We start from the raw sequence: 25239 nt of genomic DNA, 5'->3' as shown, positions 1-25239 counted from the left end.
TCGAGGTGTTTGCCTTTATTACAGATAATATTTCAGTGAACCTCCTGTTCATACATAGCTCTGTTCAAGTTTTGGATTTCTTTCCTGAAGGCCTCGTGTCCTGAGTTTTTCTGAAATGACTGTTGGCGTTTCACAAATTCACGACCCTTCAAGAGCTTTTTCCAAATACTATCTTACTCCCTTTGCGGGCTCTTATGCAAGACATGAGCCTTGGTGACATGAGCGATCAAGCTAAATGGCTAAGTCCATAAACATGCTTATCAGGATGCTCACATATTTCGTAACCGGACAGGAGAAACTTATAGATTTTCAAAAGCAAGTTGAAGGTTCAATTGATTGAACAATTTTTCAGCTAAAAACGCTTTTCCATTTCATTTCCTTTATTTAGCAGCTCTGATTCATTCTTTACTTAAAACATTTCTGTATTGGCACTTGCAACCTGTCTAAGGGTTTTCCCTGCTTTTTTCTCTACCAGACACAAATACTGCCTCCCCCTCCCCAAAAGTGCTTATTCTGAACTCTGTCTTTAAAAAAAAAATCACTGAGAAAGCACTTCTGTAAATTTGCTACAAGTGTTCTTTACTATAACAAACCTTGAGAGAGCTAAAAGCCCAGCACACAGGAAAGTTTACTGTCATAAATATCTCCCCGTCTTTGCAATATAAATTATAATTGAAAATAAACTTGTCAGGGAACTCTCCCCAACACACAAAAAGTGAGACAGTTGGAGCGGAGCAATTAAGAATGTTAATTGGCACAGAGAGAAAAAGCAAAGGACAGTCATTGTTAAGATAACTGGTCTATAAACACCTAAATGGATTTTGTGAAGGGGAAGAAAGGATCATCTTTTGACCATGAAAGGGAATATAAAATGTTCTTTTCTTTGTTTTAATGTGTGGAGAGATTTTAACTTCTTTTTTTAAGCCCAGACTCCAAGATAAACAAGCGGCTTGGTCCCAGCCCGGTCGGGTTACCAAAGGATTGGGGAAACCAAAATGGAGGCGAGGTGGGGGCGAAGCAAAGAACGCACCCAGAGCAGAAGGAAGCAAATGTTGAAGAAGACAAATACCGGGGGATGAGGAGTGGAGGGGAATCAATCAAAGACAGCAACAGAGAAGGAATCATATTCCAAGGAAAGAGAACGGGAGTTAAGCACAGGGAAGAGCGAGACAGTGCTTTTCATTCATTTCTCACCCTCCAGGTGATCTGAAAGTTAAGGTCTGAAACCCGCAACACGGGTGAGGACAGACCCTGGTGTGGGTCCAGGCTGACTCAGTCTCTCCATGCCTTGTTTCTTCCCCAGGAAATGGGGAGCCTAATCTCTGCTCGTGGCCTTCCCTCTTTAGTAAGGTCTTTGGTATGGAACAGTGTTCAGGGAACATCTATCCTTATACACTTTTTTTCAGGCTCTATGGCAGGAGTATTTATCTGAGGATTCTCATAATATTAAGTTGACCCACATTAGATGTGATAGTTTGGGGATCAGAATTATTTGATTTCCCAGGTCATTCATCCATTCTTTTTTTTTTTTTAATTTTTAATAGTTTATTTATGTTTTGAGAGAGAGAGAGACAGAGCATGAGCGGGGGAGGGGCAGAGAGAGAGAGAGAGAGAGAGTGAATCTGAAACAGGCTCCAGGCTCTGAGCTGGCAGTCAGCACAGAACCCAATGTGGGGCTCGAACCCATGAACCAACCGCAAGATCATGACCTGAGCAGAAGTCAGACACCCAACCGACTGAGCCACTCAGGCGCCCCCATTCATTCACTCATTTAATGAGTAATCCTTTTTGTCCGCTGTATGCCAGGACTTGAGCTAGGTGTTGAGAATTTTAGAGGTGAAAAATTCAAAGAGTCCCAATCTAATCTGTGTGAAAGCTTAACATCAACATTATGGGCTCATGCAAAAATGGTGCCCCATGCAGGGGTACCTGGGTGGCAGTCGGTTAAATGTCTGACTCTTGATAATTTCAGCTCAGGTCAAGATCTCTCACAGTTCATGAGATTGAGCCCCATGTTGGGCTCTGTGCTGATAGCGCAGAGCCTGCTTCGGATTCTCTCTCCCTCCCTCTCTCTGCCTCTCCACCACTCGTTCAAAATAAATAATAAATAAACATCTTTTAAAAATTGTGATCTATGATACACGGACTCTACCTAGAATGGGGCTGGGGGTGAGTTGAAGTCATGAAAGGCATAAATAAGGACACATCCCCTTCCAGACTAGACATGACATGACAGGGGCTGTGGTCATCACATTCACCATTGCATAAGCAAATACCTTTAATATATGTCAAAAGCAAGAGCTACCAAAAGAGTTAAAGCAAGCTAAAGGGATAGAGAACGTCAGTGGATGCTTTTTCGTAGGGTGATCAGGAAAGGACTCACTGATAAGAAGACATGTGAGCAGAGACATGAAGGAGGTGAGCCATGCAGATAACTATGGGAAGAGCATTCCAGGCAGAGGCAACAGACAGTGCAAAGGCCCTGAGGCAGGAACATGTTTGACGTGTTTGAAGAACCTTAAAAAGACCAGTGGAGCTGGAGTAGAGTAAGCGAGAGGTCATGGAGGTGGAGTTGCATGGCTTTAGTAATCTAGGTTTTTTTGTGTTTTTTTCCCCAATGAAGAATAATTGTGGCGAAATAGATATGACATAGAATTCAATATCTTAATCTGTTTTATTTTATTTATTTTTAGTTTTTTTAGGTTTACTTATTTATGAGAGATAGAGACAATGTGAGTGGGGGTTGGGGGGGGGGTACAGAGAGCGAGGGAGACACAGAGCCCGAAGCAGGCTCCAGGCTCCAAGCTATCAGCACAGAGCCTGATGTGTGGCTCGAACTCACGAACCATGAGATCATGACTTGAGTCGAAGTCGGACACTCAACCGACTGAGCCCCTATCTTAATCCTTTTTAATTGCACAGGTTAGTGGCATCAAGAACATTTGCACTGTTGTGCCATCTTCCAAACTATTTCCATCTCGAGTAACTGAAACTCCAGGAAACTCTATTCCCATTAGATAATAACTCTCCAAGCGCCCCTCCCTCCACTAACAGAGCACGGGGGTTCCAATTTCTCTGCATCCTCACCAACATCTGTTACTGTGTGTGCGTGTGTGTGTGAGTGTGTGTGTGTGTGTGTGTGTTAAGTCATCTCCACACCCAACGTGGGGCTCAAACCTGCAACCCTGAGATCAAGAGTCGCATGCTCTTCTGAGCCAGCCCCGCACCCCTCTTTTGCATTTTTGCTTGTTTGTTTGTTTACAGCAACCGTCTAACAGGTGTGAGGCAGTGTCTCACTGTGGTTTGGATTTGCAGCCCCCGAGTGATTAGTGATTAGTTATACTGAGCACCTTTTGGCAGGTTTTACACACGCATATTCCTCCCTAAGCAAAGCTGCCGTCCCTCTCCAGGGGCCTTCGCACACGGCACCTTACCAGACAGACACCCCCAAGTAGCCGGACTACCAGCACGTTTCAGAGATGTGAAGCAGAGACGAATCGAATGCTTCAGGGAGTCTTAATTGTCCTGCACCAAAAACAGCTAAGCCTCGAAATAGTTACTAGGCTTCATCTTAATGACTTAATGCTAAGTCCCAGCAGCCCGACCCTCCCCCTCATTTGTTTCTCGGTTTGAAAAAACATTGCTTTTTTTTTTTTTTTTCCTACCGAGTTGAAAAGTTGCTGGAGGGTTTAGAGCAGAGGAATCACACGTTCTCCTTAGATTGAGGAGAACTCTGAATGCCAGGGTAGACAGTGGCATGCGGGGCGGGGGGTGGGGGTGGATGGGGGAAGGGCGGGGAGGACGCCAGCCGTCCAGAGGGACGGGATGGAGGCTGGGATCAAGGCAGAGGTGGTGGCCGGGGGCGAAGCACTTGGGCCGCCGAGGGATGCAGCGCGATCGTGAGGCTGACAGCGCTTGCTAGGAGACGGGGAGGTCAAGGGTGACTCCTAGGGCTCTGCGCTGAGCACCTGGCAGGTTGGAAGTGCCGTGTGCACAAACAGGGAAGGCTGTGGGAGAAGCTGATTTCCTAGCCGGGGAGAGAGGATGCCTGGAATGAGAGACCTCGCTCGTTTGGGACTTAACGTCTGAGATGCCAACTCGACATTCAAGTGGAAAAGCCCTATCAGAGGTGGACAGGCCAGTCTGGAGTTCAGGGGTGAAGCCCAGGAGTCCGGTGACGACGGCACGAGACGGTATTTGAAGCCGCAGGACTGGTTGGGATCTTCTGAGGAAGGGAGATAAGGGAGAAACAAGTGCAGGGGCGAGGCCTGGGGAGCTCCGGACTCGCAAGGAGGGAAGCCGAAGGACCGTGCAGAGGTGCCTGGGAAGGAGCAGCCCGTGACTCAGAAGGACGAAGGGCCAGCCGTCCAGGAGCCGAGGAAGGAACGTGCTTTCCAAGGGAGGGACCGACCCACTGTCTGTTTCAAGGCAGACGAGCCCTGGGCTGACCACTGAGTTGGGGCAACAGAAAGACGGCCAGTCATCAAGAGAGACTCCGTGGACGGGCCGCCCGTGGGGGCTCAGTCAGTTAAGCGTCCGACTCTTGATTTCAGCTCAGGTCGTGATCTCACGGTTCACAGGATCAAGCCCCGCGTCGGGCTCTGCAAGGACAGTGTGGAGCCAGCTTGAGATTCTCCCTCTCTCTCTCTCTCTCTGCCCCTCCCTCGTGAGCTCTCTCTCTTTCTCTCTCAAAATAAATAAATAACTTTAAAAAAAAAAAAAGAAAGGGCGCCTGGGTGGATCAGTAGGCTGGGTGTCCGACTTCGGCTCAGGTCATGATCTCATAGGCTTGTGGGTTCAAGCCCCACATCAGGCTCTGTGCTGACAGCTCAGAGCCTGGAGCCTGCTTCAGATTCTGTGTCTCCTCTCTCTCTGCCCCTCCCCTGCTTGCACTCTATCTCTCTCTCTCCCAAAAATAAATATTTTTTTTAAAAAGGAAGAAAACAGAGACTCCAGTGGAGCTGCAGGGCATAGGGACATAGGGAGGGTTGAGGGGGATAGGAAGTGGTGGTGAGCAGGGTCCATTCTTCTGAAGAGGTTTCGTGGGGAGTGGGGGTAAGGGGCTGGAGTGGGATGGGAAGGAGAGCTTCAGGGGGAATTTAAGTTCGAGGGAGATACTACAGCAGGTGTTGGACGATGTCAGGAAGGATCCAAGGGAAGGGATCCAGTACACAGCGAGGATCTCAAGAAGACAGGAAGGGGTGGGGTGCTGGCTCACGAGATACGGTAACGTGCATTCCGTCCACAACAGCACGGAAGGGAAATATTTGGGTGCACATCAGGGAAGGGAGGTTGACTTACTTGGGGGCATGGGAAGTCTTCCACTAATTACATCCATCAGGTCACTGAAGTTAAAAATAAGAGTAAGGGACGCCTGCGGGGCTCAGTCGGTTGAGCTACCAACTCTTGATTTCAGCTCACGTCGTGATCCCAGGGTTGTGAGATCGAGCCCCATGTCAGGCTCTGCGCTGAGCATGGAGCCTGCTTAAGATTCTCACTCTCTCCCTCTATGGCTCACAATAAGGAAGAGAGAGAGAGAGAGGGAGGGAGGAAGGGAGAGAGAGAAAGAGAGAGAGAGGAAGGAAGAAAGAAAGAAAGGAGAGGAAGGAAGGAGAGTTGTTGAGAACGGAAGGGGGAACCAGTCTTCCAGGAGGCAGGGAATGTGAATGCAAGAGGGAAACGCAGGGAGGGGCTGGGCCCACGTGGGCGGTGATACATTTGAAGACAAATTCTCCGGGTTGCGTGTTTCTTCCCTGCTTCTTCATCTGTTTCCATGAAGGTGCAGAACGAGCCGAGTCGGATCTAACCCGCAGTGGGGTAAGCCGGCGGAGAAAGGGCAAGGGCATTCAGGGTGAGCGTCGGATAGAATAGCACCCACGGCTGGCAGGGTGGGAATGGGTGAGGAGTGTAACAGTGAGGGTCAGCAAACGCAGAAGCTACGGGAAGGATAAGGAACCGGTGGGCTTGGGATCCCAAAGGGACTGAGCTAGAAAGATACCTGGGCGAGGTTGAAGGGAGAGATGTTTGAAATCGGGGTGCTGGAGGCCATTATTGGAAATGAGGAGAGTATGAGCACGAGAGTGTGTGCCAAGCTCCCTACTGAAGAGGCCGCCTCGGAACTGGGCACCCAGGCCGTGAAAAGGAGCCTCGTCATGGGTATAGACAACCTCAAGGACCATTACAGGTGAGCGAGCTGCAGAGTCAGGTAACGAAGTCTTTAAAAACTGAGGGGCAGGATCTCAGGGGTCTATAGAAGATGTAGGGGGGAGGGGTGTGGATCGGGATATCTGAATTCTGGGCCCCGATGGGGTAAAGAGTTTGAAGGAGAAAAAAGGGATAATTGAGGGAATAAGCAAGGAGCTCACGTAACCTAACTCTGGGATGGTGGATGGTGGTGACAGAGGAATTAACCACCATTTGAGAGAGCTGTGTCCCCAGGGGAGTGTCCCCAGGGGAGAACCAAGAGTCACTTAGAACGAAAAGAAGGGGGGACACTCAGAGGAAAGGGTGAGCATAAGGGAGCTTTTGCCATGAACGACCAGAAGACACTGGGGAAAGGTTGGGGGCTTGGGGACTGGGTGGAGATTGGGTCAGAGAAGTAACTAGATTTGTGGAATTAGTCACTTGGGGTCAGACATTTTTTGAACCACTGTGTATGTATTTAATCATTTATCCTGGGGGGTAATTATTATTACTCTTCTCATAATCATTTTCCAGGTGAGGACGTTGATAGGAGAAAAGTAAGTGAGGAGCCCAAGGTCTTACAGTCTTAGGCCAACATTCAGAACTAAGCAACTTCCTCGGGACCATACCAGGGATCGAGAGGCCTGAAGGCCAAGTCCACCTGCCAATTAATTCTGCATGACCCGCAAGCTAAGAACAGTCTTTACAGATGCACATCCACCGTCTATTTGATGACGAGGAGCATTTGAACCCCAATCCAACAAAACATTATCTTCCCAAAGAGTTCCATTCTTTTCATTGAAGATCTGTATTAGAACAAATTATAATCAATTATTACTATATTTTGTATTTCATCCATTAAAAATTTATGAAAATCAAGAGGCGCCTGGGTGGCTCAGTCAGTTAAGCGTCCAACTTTGGCTCGGGTCATGATCTCACGAGATTCTTGAGCTTGAGCCTCACGTTGGGCTCTGTGCTGTCAGCTCTGAGCCTGGAGCCTGTTTCCGATTCTGTGTCTCTGCTTTTCTGACCCCCAACCCCCCACCTCACTCTCACTCTGTTTCTTTCTCAAAAATAAATAATAAACATTAAAAAAATTATAATAAATTGGGGCGCCTGGGTGGCTCAGTCGGTTGAGTGTCCGACTTCGGCTCGGGTCATGATCTCACAGTTCGTGGGTTCGAGCCCCGCGTCGGGCTCTGTGCTGACAGCTCAGAGCCTGGAGCCTGTTTCAGATTCTGTGTCTCCCTCTCTCTCTGACCCTCTCCTGCTATGCTGTTTCTATCTCTCTCTCAAAAATAAAAATAAAAATAAATTAAAAATTATAATAAATAATTAAAAAAAGAAAATTTGTGAAAATCTTTTTTTTCCCCTGTCGTGTAAGGATCTACTTAATACCCTCAGTTTTGTCTCTTGGACTGCAAACCTAAAAGGTTTCATCTGGTTCTTTACAGGAAAAGTTTTCTAACCTCTGGACTATATTCAAATTTCTCTCAGCAGAGGAAATGCTCAGTAAGTGTCAGATTTTTTTTTAATTTTTAAATTTATTTTTCTTTTTTAAATAGGCTCCACACTGAATGCCGACCATAGGGCTTGAACTCACAACCCTGAGATTAAGAGCTGCGCATTCTACCTACTGAGCCAGCCAGGTGCCCCTCAATGTTGGTTGTTATTATTGACTTCATGATGATCAAGAAGTTCCTAATTCATAGGAACTTAACAATTTGGCTGTCAGTCCAGCCCTGTGGTGTTGTCCAAAAGGTATTAGATAAATTTTAGCTTTCGAATGAATTGGTGGGCGGGAGGCGGTGGGGGGGGGGGGTAGGCGTGGGGGTGGTTGAAACTGATAGCATCTTTCACCAGGACAGACAGCCTATCGAGAAAGGGTGAGTCAGACACAGTGAATTCAGTTTCAGAAACGGGCTGATTCGTTCAGCATAAACCCACACGGCGCTAACTGAATCTGAACAAATCCACCATTGTCCTTCATATCTGACCCCTGATAGAAAATGCCGCAGCTCCGCAGAAAGCCCTGTATACTTCTGGGATATTTTTATAAGGAATATAAAAGAACTGGGTGTGGCTGGGAGGTGTAGAAGGTTCTGGAGGGCTGGTCCCACGAGAAGAGTTTATCAGGAAAGACCAGTATTCACTGGTTCCAACCAAACTGAAGGCAACGTGCCCGTATGTGATTGTCCTCACAATTCTGAGAAACAGATATTGTTACTTCCATTTTACAGATGCAGAAACCAAGGATGGGGAAGTCTGTGGCCTGTCCCAGGGCACACACCTCAGAAGCAGCAAAGGCAGGCTTTGGGTCAGCTTGTCTGACCGCCAGTCATCTGTTTGCTTCCTTGTACAACTCCCGGGGCAGGCGAGATTCTAGAGCCCACGACTCAGCAAAAGAAGTCCGGCCACTTGGAGCTCATGGCCCAGAGGGGACGACAGACAATGAACAAGTAAATTATGCACAGAGGAAGTCCAGATTTGTTCTCTCAGTCAGGAAGGGAATCAACGGGATAAGATAATCAGAGGTGGAGGCCACCTGAGCTGGGATGTTCGTGGGTGACCACTCAGAGCTGAGGGAAGAATGTTCTTGGAAACAGGAAGGGCCCCAAGGCAGGAAGGAGCTTGAGGAGCTTGAAGATCAGAAATGAGGAAGTTCCGGAAGGTCAACGCGGGAGAAGGTTGCAAGACCCTGGCTCAGCCTTGGAGAAAGTCAGACTCTGGAATCAGGCAGTTTGGGGTCAGAGGCTCCACCATTTGCCAGCTGGGCAGTGGGCGGCACCTCTCCGAGCCTCAGTTTCTACATCTGTGAAGTGGGAGGAACAGCGTTCTTGCTTCACAGGGATCTTGTCAGGGTTAAATGAGATTATGCTTGTACTTCAGGGGATGGGGTGTGCTCACTCAGTGATAGCACTGGTCTACACTGCACTCAGGCAGGCGAGAGGGGGAGTGGCCTTGCTTTGGTTATTTATACTCCTTTGATACTCCTTCCCTCGATGCCATCCTTCCTAGTTGTAGGGGGGCCCCAAGATCTCACTGCTTATAGGAGAATAATCCACATTGAGATGAATGGCTCAGTTGTTGAGAAAACAGAAGATCTGCCTCTTTGTTATTCCAACATGGCGGTCAAGATTTTTGGACACGTTCATCACCTGTGTAAATGAGACGTGAACTCTGGGGCTCCTCATCTTAGCTTCGGGATCCACCAGTTCCCCGGGTGCTGGTGTTATCTGGCGCTGCCTGCCGAATTTGGGGCGTTTTCCTGAGGAGAAGGCTCACGGCTTTCCTTATGTTCGCAGAGGGGCTCTGTGCTCCCCTCCCAACATCCTAAATGGAAACCCAAGATCGGGGTTTCTTCATCCTTCAACAGGAGGAAAGAAGCTAGGAGACGGGCAAAGCCAGAGACCTTCCAAGGCAGGAAGTCCCCTCCAGGGGGTCCGTCTCTGCTCGGGGGCCCCCCTGCCCTGCCCTCTTGTTCTTGCCCGAGTCCTTCAGTCAGGCTTCTGCCTTTCCCTTACTTTTGCCTCCGCTAGAAACACCGGCTGCAGAGACCCAAGGGGCCTTGTCCCTCGCTTCAGTCTCTGCACTCACGTCCCTTCTCCAGAACCTTCCCTGACCACGCCATTGGGCAACAGCATCCTTCAAGGTCCTCATGATCGGAGACTTCCTGTCCCTGGTCCCGCTTGAGTTTCTCTGCACGGCCCCATCCTGCACGGTCTTAAGTGTTTTCCACTTACTTATTCGTTATCCATCTTCTCCTCGTTGGAATGTACCGGATCCCCCCATCCTGGTCTAGTGCAGGGCAGACAACAGACGCCTGCGAACGTTTTGTGGCTGAATGAGTGGATCCAGGAACAAGCGGGTTTATACATTTGGTTGGGCACGTGGGGGGTTCCCTTCTGTGTTCCTCGGAGTGCTGGGTGGGGAAGGGGAGCTGTTCAGGGATTTGAGGACCTAAGGCACTAGGGACAGAGAAAGCGGATGGTGGTTTAATCTGTGGTTGTGCTTCCGGGTTTGGGGCAACGGAATTTGTCAGCCATTTTGACAAGAGTGCTGTTCACAAGGAGGGGTGAGACCCAGCACGTGGCTGGTTTGGCAGAAATGTGAGAAAAATCCCAGAGTAAGCAAGATGGGAGGAAGAAGCGAGTGAGAAGTACCTACTCTTCTACCCGTTTTACGGATGGGAAAACAAAGGCCCAGAGAGGTCAGGTGACCTTCCCAGGTTCCGGGGAGTGTGCATTTGAACCCGGACCTGCCACATTCCACAGCCGGGCCATCAACAGCAGGAAGTACCCCCTTTGCTTTATGCCTTTGCTTTATGGCATGATCTTAAAGCCGGTTGCCTAGAATGACTCAAGTTTCTGAGCTGGAAAATGAAACAGAAAGCATCCCAGGGTGGGTTTTAGGTGTGTCCCGGCGGCTTGGGGAAAAGTCTCTTTGCAGGGTGTTAGGACTCTGTGATCTCCTGTGATATGCTTATATTCCAATATCCTCAGCGTCATTCTGCCTCCTCCCCACTTTCCTCTATTCTTTTGTTCCTTTAGTGTTGGTGCTTGAGGTCGGATGGGTGTGGCTGGAAAAAAAAATCTAAACTGGAGGCACGGAGGGTTGTTGCTTAATTTATCAGGTGACTTAATATCACCAGTTATTGTGATACAAATGCTAGTTTCTAGGTCAAAGTTTTTGAGCCCTTTGTACTTGTAAATGAAGTTCTTCTCTAAGGCAGGAATTTTTAAAATGAATATTCTTTTTTTTTTTTTTTTTTTTGAGAGAGAGAGAGCTCGGAAGGAGCAGAGACACAATCCCAAGCAGGCTCTGCATTGTCAGCGCGGAGCCCATAGAGAGGCTCAAAATCATGGATCTGTTAGATCATGACCTGAACCGAAACCAGGAGGCGGGCGCTGATCCGACTAAGCCCCCCAGGCCCCCCCTAAGACAACTATTTTGAACCGCTGTCTAAGGTCTGAGCGATGGGGCCGTGAACCCTTTGCCACTGTATAAAAAATCCTGTGCATGCCTGCATATGCTTTTCCCAGGGAAAGAAGTCACAGCTCTTATCAAATCTTCTGGACCTCCTCACTTTCAGCCTCCAAGCTTCCAAGCTTCTTTTCAGAACTTCTCCATGACCACAGTGCCTTTGTACCTCTCTGCCTGCACACTGTGCCTTCCCTAATCTTGTTAATGACTCAAACGTGAGCCCTAACTCAGTCTTGTCTCCCCCTCATCCCTGACTAGAATAGGCCCCTTCACTCACGGCCCTTGGCCGGACACCTCTCCACTAGCACTGATCACGGTTACAATTTTGCTTTATGTGTGACTTTACTTGACTATGATCTCTCTCCTTCTCTAGACTGTCGGTGTCAGCTGAGTAGGGGTCACATTCATTTGACCCCGTCTTGTATCCCTAGTGTCCTGTGTGCCTTTGGGTATGCTCATGATCAGAAGTGGGGCTCAGCCTGAGCTCCAGATCTAAAAACTGAGGTTCCAAATATACCAACAATACCCGTTTATTGAACCTTAAACCCATGCCATCTTCATATGCTACTGCCCTACACTGTTTTTCCCAAAATATCCTTCGTTTATAAAAGTGGACACTACGTAGAGGTTAAAAATGTCTTCTGGGGGGGCGCCCGGGTGGCTCAGTCGGTTAAGCGTCCGACTTCAGCTCAGGTCCTGATCTCACGGTTCAGGAGTTCGAGCTCTGCGTCGGGCTCTGTGCTAACAGCTCAGAGTCTGGAACCTGTTTTTGGATTCTGTGTCTCCCTCTCTCTGTTCGTTCCTCCACCACTCGTGCTCTGTCTCTCTCTCTCTCAAAAATAAAGCATAAAGTTAAAAAAAAAAAAAGTAAATGAAATGTCTTCTGGAATCAGACTATCTACATTTGACTCCTGGCGCGCTATCTTTCAGCTATACGGCCCCTGGCAAGTTGATTCAGCTGCCCCTGGTCCGCACTTACCCATCTGCAAAATGGGAATAATAGCCCTCACATTTTACATCCACTAGGGAGATGGATGTAATTACTACATGGAACAGGCTGGAACCATCCTTGACCCATGATGAATTACTCAAACTCAAACAAGCTATTTTCATACACTAGACTTTGTGTTAAACTGTTACTGATTTTTATGCTGAGCCCCCCGAAATGATGAATCCAAGTTTGGGGCACACGCATTTTTATTAATCTCAGGCAGCTCGTGTTGGAGGCTGTGCACATTAACGCCCGGACGAAGCGCAGGGATCTCTCTTTGCATTTGCAAACTGATGCATTTGCAAACTGATACATTTCCAACTGGCCAAGTTCAGTGTTGAAAGAGCAGTAAATACTTGCAAGGCAGGGACGGCAGGAAGCGAACAAGGAACAGATACATTCTCAAGATGCAGTGACAGCCTGACATCCATGCGGGCAGGGGATGAATTTATTGGTTTCCATGTCAAATGTTCCCGCAGGTCAGGAGATTGCCTTTGGTCCTGACATCAGCTAAGAGCGGATCTTCGGCAGGATTTGTCTGTCAAGCACATTTGCTGAAACATCTTGGCTTCATTACATTTATGAGTTTTAAAAGCATGTAAAATATTTTATGTGGTTCTTGCGAAAGGGTAGTGACATAAATAACCAGCAGGGATTGGACGCTGTTCAAGAAACGGGGTCTGTCGATGCACCCGGTGTGAGCTGCTTGGACGTCTTGAGTGTGTAGAATATTCCATTTGCCCTTGCCGATCCGTTCTCCGCGTTCTCCGTCCTGCTCTGTGCCCAGGACCCGTGGGGACTGCACTTACTGGCTCCTGTGACACCGTGCTTTTTGCTGCCTTTAGCCAAGAGGGAGCAGGGGCTGGAGACGGGAGTCTGAGGGAGAGTAAAGATGAGGGGTTGCCTCCTTGGCCTGCTGGGCGTAGCCATGGCTGTGCGTCTCTACTGAAGCCACAGCTCCTATGGGACGGCCCTCTCCTACAGCTCTGGCAAGGTCACTTCCTGCTGCCTTTTCAGGCCCTGGAGGAGGCAAGGGCCCCTTCCTGTTGGTAGCCCGAGGGTACTGCTGGGTTCTCCACCCCCTTTATGACCCCCTCCTCAGCTAGCCCTCCTCACTTGGATAAGCCTTCTTACTCTAGTGGGCACCCTGAATGGACCCGCTTGTAACTATCATATGATGGTTAGAAATCAACATCTTGCGGGAGCTTTGAGCCTTTATATCATGATGGCTTCCCTGTCCCGGTGGAAGGCAATCCTTGCCATTTAGAAGTCAGCCTCAAAACTGGAGCCAAATACCAAATATTTGGTATTGATTACGTGCCTTTTACACATCAGGTACTAGAGTTGCAAGCTGTTCATGATTCCAGCTGTCCAGAAAACACCTATTTTAGCAGAGAAGATGGAGAGTTCAATAAGAGACCATAACATGACTTAGCAGCGAAGTAGGGGTGTTAGGGGTCTGGCACTAGAGTTTGCTAGTATGTGTAATTGAAGGCGGAGATTTTCAAAATTAATATTAATTTAATTAATTAATATTCTGCTATAACAGACTGGGTGGCTTAAGCCATGGAAATGAATTGACTCATAGTTGTGGAGCCCAGGAAAGTCCAAGGTCAAGGCTTCAGCAGGGCTGGTTCCTTCCCGGGGAGGAGGGGTTTGCAAAGCAGGGACCTGTTCCAGACCTCTCTCCTTGACTTCTAGATGCCTGTCTTCTCCCCACGTCTCTTCATACAGTCTTCCCTCCATCAGGTCTGTCTCAGTGTCTACATTTCTCCAAAATGCCATCAGCCATATTGGAGTAGGGCCCACCACCGTAATGACCTCGTTTTAACTTGATTAACTCTGGAAATACCTTATTTCCAAACAGGGGCACATTCTGAGATCCTGGAGAAAGGACTCCAGTGTATGTCTTTTGAGGGGAGACACTTTAACCCACAACAGAGTCCGATGGATAGGAGTTCAAATCCAATTATTTAAACTGTCCAGTGTCTCTAGTTCCTCATCTAAAAAATGGACATCATCTTCCCACGTTACTTCTCAGGATGCTGGCCAGGATGCCACGAAACAGAGTGTGCGAGATTGCTTCCAAAGTGCCTGGCCCGTGACAGAGGATGCATACATTGGGGCCCTTTTATTACTAACGCTCAAATGTTAGACTTCTGGGTGCCATGTTCCTTTGGATGTCTACAGGTGTCTCTCCCTACTCAGTTGGCTGCTTTTCTGATCTTACCCATCTATGAAAATGCCCCCCCTCATTACTCAATCATCCACAATTCCTCCTTTCTTTTTTTTTTTTTTTTAATATTTTTTATTTATTTCTGAGAGAGAGAGACAGCATGAACAGGGGAGGGTCAGAGAGAGAGGGAGTCACAGACTGAAACAGGCTCCATGCTCTGAGCTGTCAGCATAGAGCCCAACGCGGGGCTCGAACCCACGAACTGTGAGATCATGACCTGAGCCAAAGTCGGATGCTTAACCAACTGAGCCACCCAGGCGCTCCCACAATTCCTCCTTTCTATCAGCTCCGTCTCATGCCATCAGTGAGCCTGACTGCTCTCTATCCTAGGACACTCTATGTCCTCCCCGAGTTAGATGTCAGAAGGAGCTATATCACCATCCCCTCCTGAACAATCTCTGAGCAAACAGTGGCCTCCTAAAATAACTATTTCACTCTCTCCCATACCAATCATCCTCTGCATACAAGCTACAGGGATCTTTTTTTAAAAAAATCTTTGAATGTTTATTTATTTTTGAGAGAGAGACAGAGACAGAGTGCAAGTGGGGGAGGGGCAGAGAGAGAGGGAGACACAGAATGCCAAGCAGGCTCCAGGCTCCAAGCTGTCAGCACAGAGCCCGATGCAGGGTTCAAACCCATGAACTGCAAGATCATAACTTGAGGCGAAGTTGGATGCTTAACCAACTGAGCCACTCAGGCGCCCCATGAGATTTTTTTTTTTTATAAATATTTTTATTTATTTCTAGGAGAGAGAGAGAGAGAGAGACAGCGTGAGCAGGGGAGTCACATCATCTTTCCCTGCTTAAAGCTCCTGGTAGCTTTCCATTAACATTAGAACAAAATCTACTGGAAGGAAGGAAGAAGGAAGGAAAGGAGAAAGAGAGAGAAAGAAGGGAGAAAGGAAGAGAAAGAAAAAGAGAAAAGGAAAGAAGAAAAGAAAAAGAAGAGAAAAAAGAAAAGAAAATAGAACAAAGTCCTCACGCCCCTGCTTAGCTTCTGAAGGCCCTAATCAACTGGTCTCTGTCTGCCGCTCCAGCGTCACTTCCTACTCTCCTCCCTGATCACTGCATTCCGGGCCCATGTGCCTTCTTGCTCTTTGCCCCATATATCGAGTGACTGCAGCACCAGGGCCTTTGCACTTACTGCCCCTTCACGCGGAACGCCCTTCCCAGAACTCTGGCTTTCTCCCCGCTTCACGCAGGTGTCTGCATGAACGCTACCTCCTCGTAGACTTCGTCCGTGGCCACCCTTTCCTGGGTAGCTTCGCTCCGCTGCTCCCTCGGCTCTTGACTGCCTCCTTTTCCATCACTGTCCTCACAGTGCTTCCCACCCTCCGCAGGCGTCAGGTGAACGCACTGGTGCGTTTCCCCCCTGCACAAGCCATCGGAACGCGGTCTCGCTCTCTGAGAGCCAAGAGCCGCCTCGCTCTCGGCTGAATCTGTGGGGCCTAGAACAGTGCCTGGCACTAACAGGCATCGAGGAGCTCTGTGTGGGAAGGGGCGGGGTGGGGAAGGGGAGAAACAGATGCAGACTAATAGGAGCTTCTCTCCTCCCTCTCCTCCCCCCCCCCCACCCGTACAAAACCACCAGCAGAGGAAAGAGCCAGATGTGTACAAGAGCCACCAAGATCCTGCTTTGGGAGGATGGCTAAGGGCTGGGAACTGGGGACGTACCCAGAGTGGGCAGGCTTCAGCTTGTCATACTGCGGAGTCCCACGGTGTGAGCGTGGGTGGGCTGGGGGAACAGACCCACCCCGGGTGGGGGCATCGTGAGGTGTTTAAGTCTGTCAATAAAAAAAAAAAAAAAAGTGACCCCTGCTTTGTATCTGCAGCTACTCAAGGGAAATAAAGCCGTTTGCTTATAAAGAATTTCCATAAACATATCGGAGGATGTGTATTAGGGGTAATCTTGGGATGTGCATTAAGCTAAACAAGGTAGTATAAACACAGGAACAGGCTGAAAGGGGGAGAATGAATGACCGAGGGCTGCCCTGGCCCAACGGCCCTTAGGCAATCAGCACAGCCCGTAGAAACCTCACTTTCCAGTTCTTTCTCCAGGGAAGGCAGAGAGGGAAAGCCGCAAGCAGCCCCGCCACCGGCAGATTCTTGAACAATCTCTGAAACGAAGCCTACTTTTTCTGTCTCCTAACGTTCAATGCTTCGGATTCCTAGTCAGTCTAGTTTGAAATGCTTAGAGGTGGAGTCATGAGGAGGGTGCTCTTGGTGGGGTGGGGGTGTCTGGGGGGCTCAGTCCGTTAAGCATCCGACTTCAGCTCAGGTCATGATCTCACAGTTGGTGGGTTTGAGCCCCGCATCGGGCTCTGTGCTGACAGCTCAGAGCCTGGATCCTGCTTCAGATTCTGTGTCTCCCTCTCTCTGCCTCTGCCCTGCTCACACTGTGTGTGTGTGTGTGTGTGTGTGTGTGTGTGTGTCAAAAAAAAGAAAATATTAAAAAAAAAAAAAAAAAGAGTTGCACACTCCAATGACTGGGCCAGCCAGGTGCATCTACAGAGATTCCTTCATACCTTTCATCACTTTCCCCTATGTTAACATCTTTGAAAAAAAAGTTTTTCTTTTTTTTAGAAAGAGCAAGCAGGGGAGAAGCAGAAGGAGACAGTGGGAGAGACGGGGAGAGGGGGAGAGGGAAGGGGAGAGAATAATAAACAGGCTCCATACTCAGCACAGAGCCCAACACAAGGCTTGATCTCATGACCTTTAGATCATGACCTGAGCCGAAATCGAGAGTTGGATGCTCAACGGATTGAGCCACCCAGGAACCACGATCTTACATGGGGATACTATAATGACCAACATCAGGAAATTAACACTGGCACATTACTATCAACACTGATACAATGATATTAACTAAACTACAGATTTTATTCCAATTTCAACAGTTTTCCCACAGAGGTTTTCCTCCACTTTCTATTTCAGGATCCAAGATGGGATCCCACATCGTACCTGTGACAGCTCCTTGATCCTTCCTTGTTTTCCATGACTTTGAGACTCAAATACTCCTCACTTATTTTGTAAAATGCCCCTTAGGTGGAGATTATCTGATGTCTCATGGTTTGAAAGAGGTTATGCATTTTTGGCAAAAACACTATAGAAGGTATATGCCCTTTCCAGTGCATCTTATTCAGGGCTTCCTGTTGTCCATGTGTCTTATCAGTGATGTTAACCTTGACCCCTTGATTAAGGTGTTACAATCCTAATTTCCTGATGTATTGATGATACTAAATGGGACTCCTTCCTCATGATTGCTGCATGGAATTCCTCCTTTGTCATATTGTATTTATCTTTTGTAATGTGCTGTAAATGTTATTCCTTATGAAATAAATTATTTGAAAGCTTTGACCAGATCAATAGAAGAATGGTTAAGGACAGTGTGTTTTGGTCATATTCTGGAACACTATACAGCTCTTAAAAATAAAACCAATTTTTGGGGCGCCTGGGTGGCTTAGTCGGTTAAGCGTCCGACTTTCGCTTAGGTCATGATTTCGCGGTTGGTGGGTTCGAGCCCCGTGTCGGGCTCTGTGCTGACTGCCAGCTCAGAGCCTGGAGCCTGTTTCAGTCTGTGACTCCCTCTCTCTCTGACCCTCCCCTGCTCATGCTGTCTCTCCCCCTCTCTCTCTCCTAGAAATAAATAAAGCATTAAAAAAAAATAAAAACAAATTTAAAAGAAAGGGTTAAGGGGTGCCTGGGTGGCTCAGTTGGTTGAGTGTCTTACTTCACCTCAGGTCATGATCCCATGGTTTGGGGGTTCGAGCCTCATGTCGGGCTCTGTGCTGACAGCTCAGAGCCTTGAACCTGCTTCGGATTCTGTGTCTCCCTCTCTCTGACCCTCCCCTACTCGCACTCTGTCTCTCTCTCTCTCACGAAATAAATAAACATTAAGTAAAAAATTTTATTTAAAAGAAAGGGTTAAAACTATAAGTAACAATAGGGAAAAATGCCTAATCATATTATTACATTTAAGAAGTCAGTTTCAGGGGCACCTGGGTGGTTCAGTTGGTTGAGCACGCGACCCTTGATTTCCGTTCAGGTCGTGATCTTCCAGTTAGTCGACTGAGCCCCATGTTGAGCTCTACGATGACAGTGCCAAGCCTGCCTGGGATTCTCTGTCTCCCTCTTTCTGTTCCTCCCCCATTTGGACTCTCTCTCTCAAAATAAATAAATAAATATTAAAAAATAAATAATGGAGCCTGTTTCAGTCTGTGACTCCCTCTCTCTCTGACTCTCCCCTGCTCACGCTGTCTCTCTCTCTCTCTCTCCTAGAAATAAATAAAAAACATTAAAAAAAATAACTCCAGTGTGTAAGAAGTAGGGCTGAGTAATTATTGTACCTTAAGTTGAGAATTTTACTTTATATACATCAGTATTGCTGGAAGTTTTTAAAATAACAAACATGTATCGTTTAATCAAACACAAAGAGGTTGTGGAATATGCCTGCGTACATATCTAAGACATCTTGGGAGCTTCAGATTACCTGCAGCTAAATAGCAAAAGATAGGAAGAACCACACATATTCATCCACAGAGGACTGGAGTTTATGGTCCATTCATGCAATGGAATATGATGTGGTTGTTTCAGAGAAAGAGGAAGCAGAGTCAACCTCACTTCATTTAAGGAAGGAAGGAAGGAAGGAAGAAAGAAAGAAAGAAAGAAGGGCACCTGGCTGGCTCAGTCAGAGGAGCATGTGACTCTTGATCTCAGGGTTGTGAGTTCAAACCCCACGTTGGGCATAGAGCTCACTGAAAAAAAAAATTAATGAGGAAGCTCCTAGAAGCATATAAAATGATCTTCAAGGTAATGTGACAAAGAGAAAAAAGCAAGCTGCAGGGGGAAAGAAGTGTGCAGTATGCTATGGAGGGTCAAAGAAACGAGAAGTACATTTGCTTGGCAACGTCCTGGCAGAATGGAGATTATGGGGGAGGGGCCGGGGTGGAGAAGGGCGGAGACCTGGGGGCATCTTTTCATGATACCTATTCTGTGTAGGTTTTGGATCATGTGCACGTATCACCTATTTGACAATTTTAATATTTTTCTTTTTTTTAATTTTTAAAAAATGTTTTTTATATTTATTTTTGAGGGAGAGAGAGAGAGACAGAGTGTGAGCTGGGGAGGGGCAGAGAGAGAGGGAGAGGGAGACACAGATTCCGAAGCAGGTTCCAGGCTCTGAGCTGTCAGCACAGAGCCCGATGTAGGGCTTGAACTCATGAACCACGAGATCATGACCTGAGCCTGAATCGGACACTTAACGGACTGAGCCACCCACACGCCCCTGAATATTTTTCCAAAACCTTCTGTGGAGATAGAAATGTAAAAGTTAAAAAAAATTAAATTTGAAAAGTTGTGTGTGTGTGTTTTTTTTAAAACATTTAAAACAAACAGGAGCAAACAAAGAAATGTTCGCAGGAATGCAAAGGCAGCAAGTCCCAAAGTTTTCAAACGGCATAACCTTTCTTTTGTTTTGTTTTTTTTTTAGATATATTTTTTTTAAATGTTTTATTTATTTCTAGAGAGAGACAGCGTGAGCAGGGGAGGGTCAGAGAGAGAGGGAGTCACAGACTGAAACAGGCTCCAGGCTCTGAGCTGGCAGTCAGCACAGAGCCCGACGCGGGGCTCGAACCCACGAACCGTGAGATCATGACCTTAGCGAAAGTCGGACGCTTAACCGACTAAGCCACCCAGGCGCCCCAACATAACCTTGCTTTTGATGTAAAGGGCCACCGTGAAACTAAATTAGCTGGCAAGCAGGTCAGAGCAGGATGTAAACATTGAGGAGGCTGGCCCTTCTATTATCTTTTCTACGTGGAAATTATATCCCACGACAGTAGCCAATCGTCTCTCTCTCCTTTCTCTCTCACTTGCTCGCGTGACCTATTTCACAATCGTGGCGCACGCAAAGCAAATACAGTTCTTTTAGATGTTCTGGTAAGGACTGCAAAGGCAGAGAAACAAGGTTCCAGACAGGCCGGAGAGCAATATTATCACCAAAGTGCAGGTGATCATCATGTTTGTTTTCTGGGACGCAAAGATCAGAGAAGCTGTCACCAAATTAGCCTGAGGCTGCTCAAACCTGAGGTCAAAACATCTGGGAGAAAATCTTAACTCCGAGATCTGGTTGTTTCTACATATCTGGATTCATTCACTCAACAACTATTTATTGAGCGCCTGCTCTGTGCCTGGCCAGGCTGGGATCTCATGTGAGGACCTGGGGCGCAAGACGCATGTGCCGTGCCAGGCACTGTTCCAGACACTGTTCCGGGCAGTATGGCGGCGAACACAACAAATAAGGGAAAAAAGAACCACTGGATAAATGATCAAGTCTCCACATTTTGGGGCCGGATACGTTGGTGCTCTGGTGGTTCAGTTAGAAACAGACCTTTCGGCCCACCCCTCCCCTTGCAGGTACTAACGCACCTTCCCTGCTGTCCTGCTTTGCTTGATTTCTCACTCTGCTTCCCTAGGTTGTCCTTTATGGCTCATGACCGGCTTGCACAATGGGACATCCCACTTCCTGAATTGCTTACCAATGCCTGATGCTATCAATGCATTGACCAATCTAATCTAGGCAACACCCCCTGAGGTGGGACCTCTGATTATCACTGTCTTTCCAGACTGAGGTCAGGGTTGGTCTGTAAGTTGGGGGAGATCGCCCGCAGGGATGATCCCAATGACTCTTGGGTGGGTGCTTTTCACCCCTCCACACTCGTTACTTCCGATTGGTTGAGTCTTCCTCACTTCCTTGTGGGTGGGCAGGCTGGAGTCAGTGTATTGCCTTGACATACAGGCAGGGGCTCTCCTTTTTCCCTGTCAAATGGCAGCCCTGGCAAGACTCAGTCACCCCAGGCAGCCTCTGAGGGGTCATCAATATCTACCATCCTACCTTCTGGTCCAGCCACAATCCCACCCAATCTGCCCCCATCAGCCGCCTCGCTCAACATCCTCACCAAATGGTGTCAACAACGACAACGACAACAACAGCCAACATGCCCCGAGCCCTCTCTTCTCCTTCCTTTGAACAACAAAATTATTACTGGACTACCTAGTATATACCAAGCCCCGTGGTTAGCCCTGGAACGCAACGGTAAGCAAGAGCAGACATGGTGCCCGTCCCTGTGGAAGCCATGCTCTACTGCAGGAAGATGGGTGTCAGTGAAATAGTCACTCCCAAAGATGTGAAGAGATGCCATCACACCCCAGGACGACCAGTAGGAAGAAAAGACGCAGCACTACTGCGAGGAGGTAGGGTGAGTGCGAGGGGGCTTCTCCGAGGAGGGGACCTCTGAGCTGAAACTTGTAGGTTGAAGTCCCTGGGTGAGACGGGCAGAAAGAACATTCCAGAAAGAGAGGAAATTTGGCATGGTCTTATAGGTAGCTGGGTGAGCAAAAAGAACCAAAGCCCTTGGTGCCAGAGGGTGCTGAGCAAGGAGGAGGGTCCAGTATGAGGAGCCTGGAGAGGAAGATGCTCATGTATGTGGGGTGGCCTTGAGGCCAGCATGTGACGGTCCATAGGGAACACCACGCCGTCCTGAATAGGGCACTCATGGGATTTGCACTGGGTTCAGTCAGCTCTACCCTGGCTACAGTTGGAGAACCGGCCGGAGGGAGTGGGAGTGGAGGGGAAGACCAGGGAGGAAGGTCCTTCCACCACACAGATCAGAGACAATGGGAATATTGAACGGAGGTACGATGGGTGGGTTCATGACGTAGCTCAGAGGTTTGGTCCTAGAGCCCACGAGCAGTGAGCAGGAGACTCAGGGACCCCTGGCCTCCAGCTCAAGGGACTTAGAACAATAGCCCATCTTGAAGCGACCTTCCAGTGACCTTCCCAAATTCAAACCACCCACCCCTGCCTTGCACCCATGAGAACCGACCTACAAGTCTATCCGTTGAAGAAAGGACTTTGCGGGGCGATGTTTTTCTCTATGCTAATTAAAATGCCCAATGGAAACTTGTTCAGGCCAGCGACTTGAATTCATGTGGAGAACCCCGAATCTCTTCTCCGCTCTTCATGTCTGTCTGCATTCTCAAAAGACACATTGTCACTCTGTGCCGGGATGGGATAACAAACAGATCAGAAAAAAATTCTCATGTCATTTGATTAGCAAATAGCTAAATTAGCTTCATTTCATTGGCAAATAAAAACTGCTTCTATTACCACCACTGAACCTTTAAATTCAGCTTCATCCATTTGGGAAAATCTCAGAAGCTTCCTGTGTTGAAAATCAATTAAAGTGATTTTTCTTTCATGGGGCGTCTGGGTGGCTCGGTTGGTTGAGCTTCTGACTCTTGATCTTCGCTCAGGTCATTGTCTCATGGTTCGGGAGTTTGAGCCCCTAGCTGAGGTCCACGAGGACAGCACAGAGTCTGCTTGGAATTCTCTCTCTCTCTCTCTCTCTCTCTCTCTCCCCCCCTCCCTCCCCCATTCCCATATGCACACGCATGCTCTCTCTCTCTCTCTCAGATAAATAAACATTAAAGAAAAAACACTATCTTTCTTTCACAAAAGCTTATAGTATCAATATGTACATATGTGCTCATTAGATTTGCAAGGTCTTACCCACATTATCTTCCCCAATGACCCGGCCAGGGGAAAAAAAAGAGTTCTGCATCAGTAGATAGGATCTCATTTATGTAGAAACAAAACAAAACAGGACAAAGCAAAAATCCCACTCTGACTCAGGAGCCCTGGCCTTATCAGGGCGCTGGTCAAAAATGGGGAATCTCAGCTCCCAACCCCAGATACAATGAATCCAAGCCCACAAATTAACCAACTTTTTTAGCACATAAAAGTTTTGCAACTTTTACTATAACTCTTTATGTTTGCACACCGACATGTAAGCAGCTGTGTGCACCTTACAGCCATCCACGTATCTATCTAAACATACACCGAAATAGGTATATGAGTAGAAATATAAGTGGGTAGAAAGGTCTGGAATTGTACGCACTAATTGCTCACAGTGGTTAATTTTGAAAAGGCAAATGGTTTTTAAGAAGGAGAAGGTGGTAGAGGGGTTGGGAATTCAAGCAGGACTTTCCCATTTTTCTGTCTATCCTTTCTGGATTGTTTCTTGTTTAATTTACAGGGAGAACCGGTTAATGTATTACTAGGGTCAGTTAAATTTAAATATTAAGATCGTGTAAAACTGAAGGCAAGAAAAACTTGCTTTATAAAGGTAGCAGGCCGGCTCACTTGGGAGAGTGTGTGACTCTTCCTCTTGGGGCAGTGAGTTCAAGCCCCATATTGGGTTTGGAGCCTACTTTAAAAAACAACAACAACAACTTTTTTTTAAAGAGAGAGAGAGAGAGAGAGAGAGAGAGTATGAGCAGGGGAGGGGCAGAGAGAGAGAGAGATAATCCCAAGCAGATTCCGCGCCGCCAGCGCAGAGCCCGACGCCGGCTCGAACTCACAAACTGTGAGATCACGACCAGAGCCAAAAATCAAGAGCCAGACACTTAACCAACTGAGCCACCCAGGCGTCCCCCCAACATAATCTTAAAGAAAGAAAAGAAAAGCTCACTTTATAGATATGTGTATCTCAAGTCCCTCCTCTCCACCAACGGCTGATAACAAACTGACTACCGATTCCACTTGGAGGGATTCACCCTTCACAATTGCTCACACACGTGTGAAATGATGTCCATCTAAGATTATCCAGGGAGCACTGCTTGTAAGAGCAAAAGATCAAAGACCATCTAAATGCTAGCCCATTGACCGGGAGCAGCTACGCAGTGAAGGCACCTTCACAGTGGAATATTACGCACCACAGAAAAGGGCGATGGGCTTTGCCTGTAAGGGTTGGAACAATGGCCAGGTAAACGGCTCACACTGTCACGTATGCTAACATTGTGCAGAAACGGGGGGAAACAGAAAATACGTATTTGTTCATGTGTGCACAGTAAACCTCTGAACATTGATATATAGAATAAAGTACTTGCATCTGATTATAAGGAGGGAAGCGGGTGGTTACGGGACAGCAAAGAGACATTTCACTGTGGGTTACGCTTTGTGAGTGTTGCACCACTTCGGAAGCATTACCTATTCAAAACTTGACTAAAGCAAGAACAAGACAAAACAAGCCGAAGCCTCTAGGGTTCTCTTTATTCCTCTGAGAATCCTCACTCCTGGGAACTACATCTGGGGAACTCATTGTGAGCCTAATAACCCAGGGGCTGGGTTTCCCATGAAAAGAAAACTGCTTTTCACGGGAGGAGAGGGACATTCTCCATCCTAAGGGGACGCGCACACATCCCCCCAATGCTGACTTTATTGCCATCTTTTCCTTTACTGTTCTCATTTTATGGGGCTCAGCCTTTTTTCTTAAAGATCTCACCCATTTCCTTTAATGAGTACTGAAAATAAAAATTTCTGTAATTTTGCTTTTAAAGCAGACCCTGCCATCCCATTAAAAAAAAAAGAGAGAGAGAATAAAGATCTTATTCTAGAATAAAAATGATGACTAGGAAATGGCGAGTTTCATCCTTTTTCCCTCCCACCCTGAAATAAAACTAATAAAAATGAAAGTGAACAGGAACAGTAGAAAAGGAAAAAGATGTCAAAATCAGAACATTTCATGTCGTCCCCAGGGCCGGTGGGAGAAGACAGCTCCTCTGTAAAAGCCCATGGTCCCAGTACCTGGGAAATAGAATTTTTCAAAAACTGGCACATGCTTGTAAGAAAACCACAACAATAACAAACAAGCCAAAAACTCAATCCTTTTCAGAGTATAGAAGCCAGAACCACCTTGTCATTTGCCAGCAATTTCCTTGTCTTTTTCATGCTTTCCTGAGATCTGAATAATGCTTGGGAAAAAGAAGAAAAAAGGTAGAAAATAATA

General features: G+C 47.4%; 2 long non-coding RNA genes across 2 annotated transcripts; one reads left to right on the top strand and one right to left on the bottom strand.

Moving 5' to 3' along the window:
- Positions 1-3837: 3837 nt before the first annotated feature.
- LOC120230442 lies at positions 3838-7062 on the top strand. Its single transcript, XR_005528019.1, has 2 exons — positions 3838-4193; positions 6718-7062. It is a non-coding gene; the product is annotated as an uncharacterized LOC120230442 (long non-coding RNA).
- Positions 7063-12345: 5283 nt separating this feature from the next.
- LOC120230443 lies at positions 12346-20905 on the bottom strand. The gene is made up of 2 exons (XR_005528020.1): positions 20819-20905; positions 12346-13539 (listed from the first exon to the last, which is right to left on the bottom strand). It is a non-coding gene; the product is annotated as an uncharacterized LOC120230443 (long non-coding RNA).
- Positions 20906-25239: the final 4334 nt, after the last annotated feature.

Source organism: Hyaena hyaena, unplaced genomic scaffold (genome assembly GCF_003009895.1).
Source record: "Hyaena hyaena isolate Hyena2069 unplaced genomic scaffold, ASM300989v1 scaffold_42, whole genome shotgun sequence".
Lineage (NCBI taxonomy): Eukaryota > Metazoa > Chordata > Mammalia > Carnivora > Hyaenidae > Hyaena > Hyaena hyaena.
The sequence above is the reverse complement of the archived record's forward strand: the minus strand, read 5'-3'. Positions and strand labels throughout refer to the sequence as shown.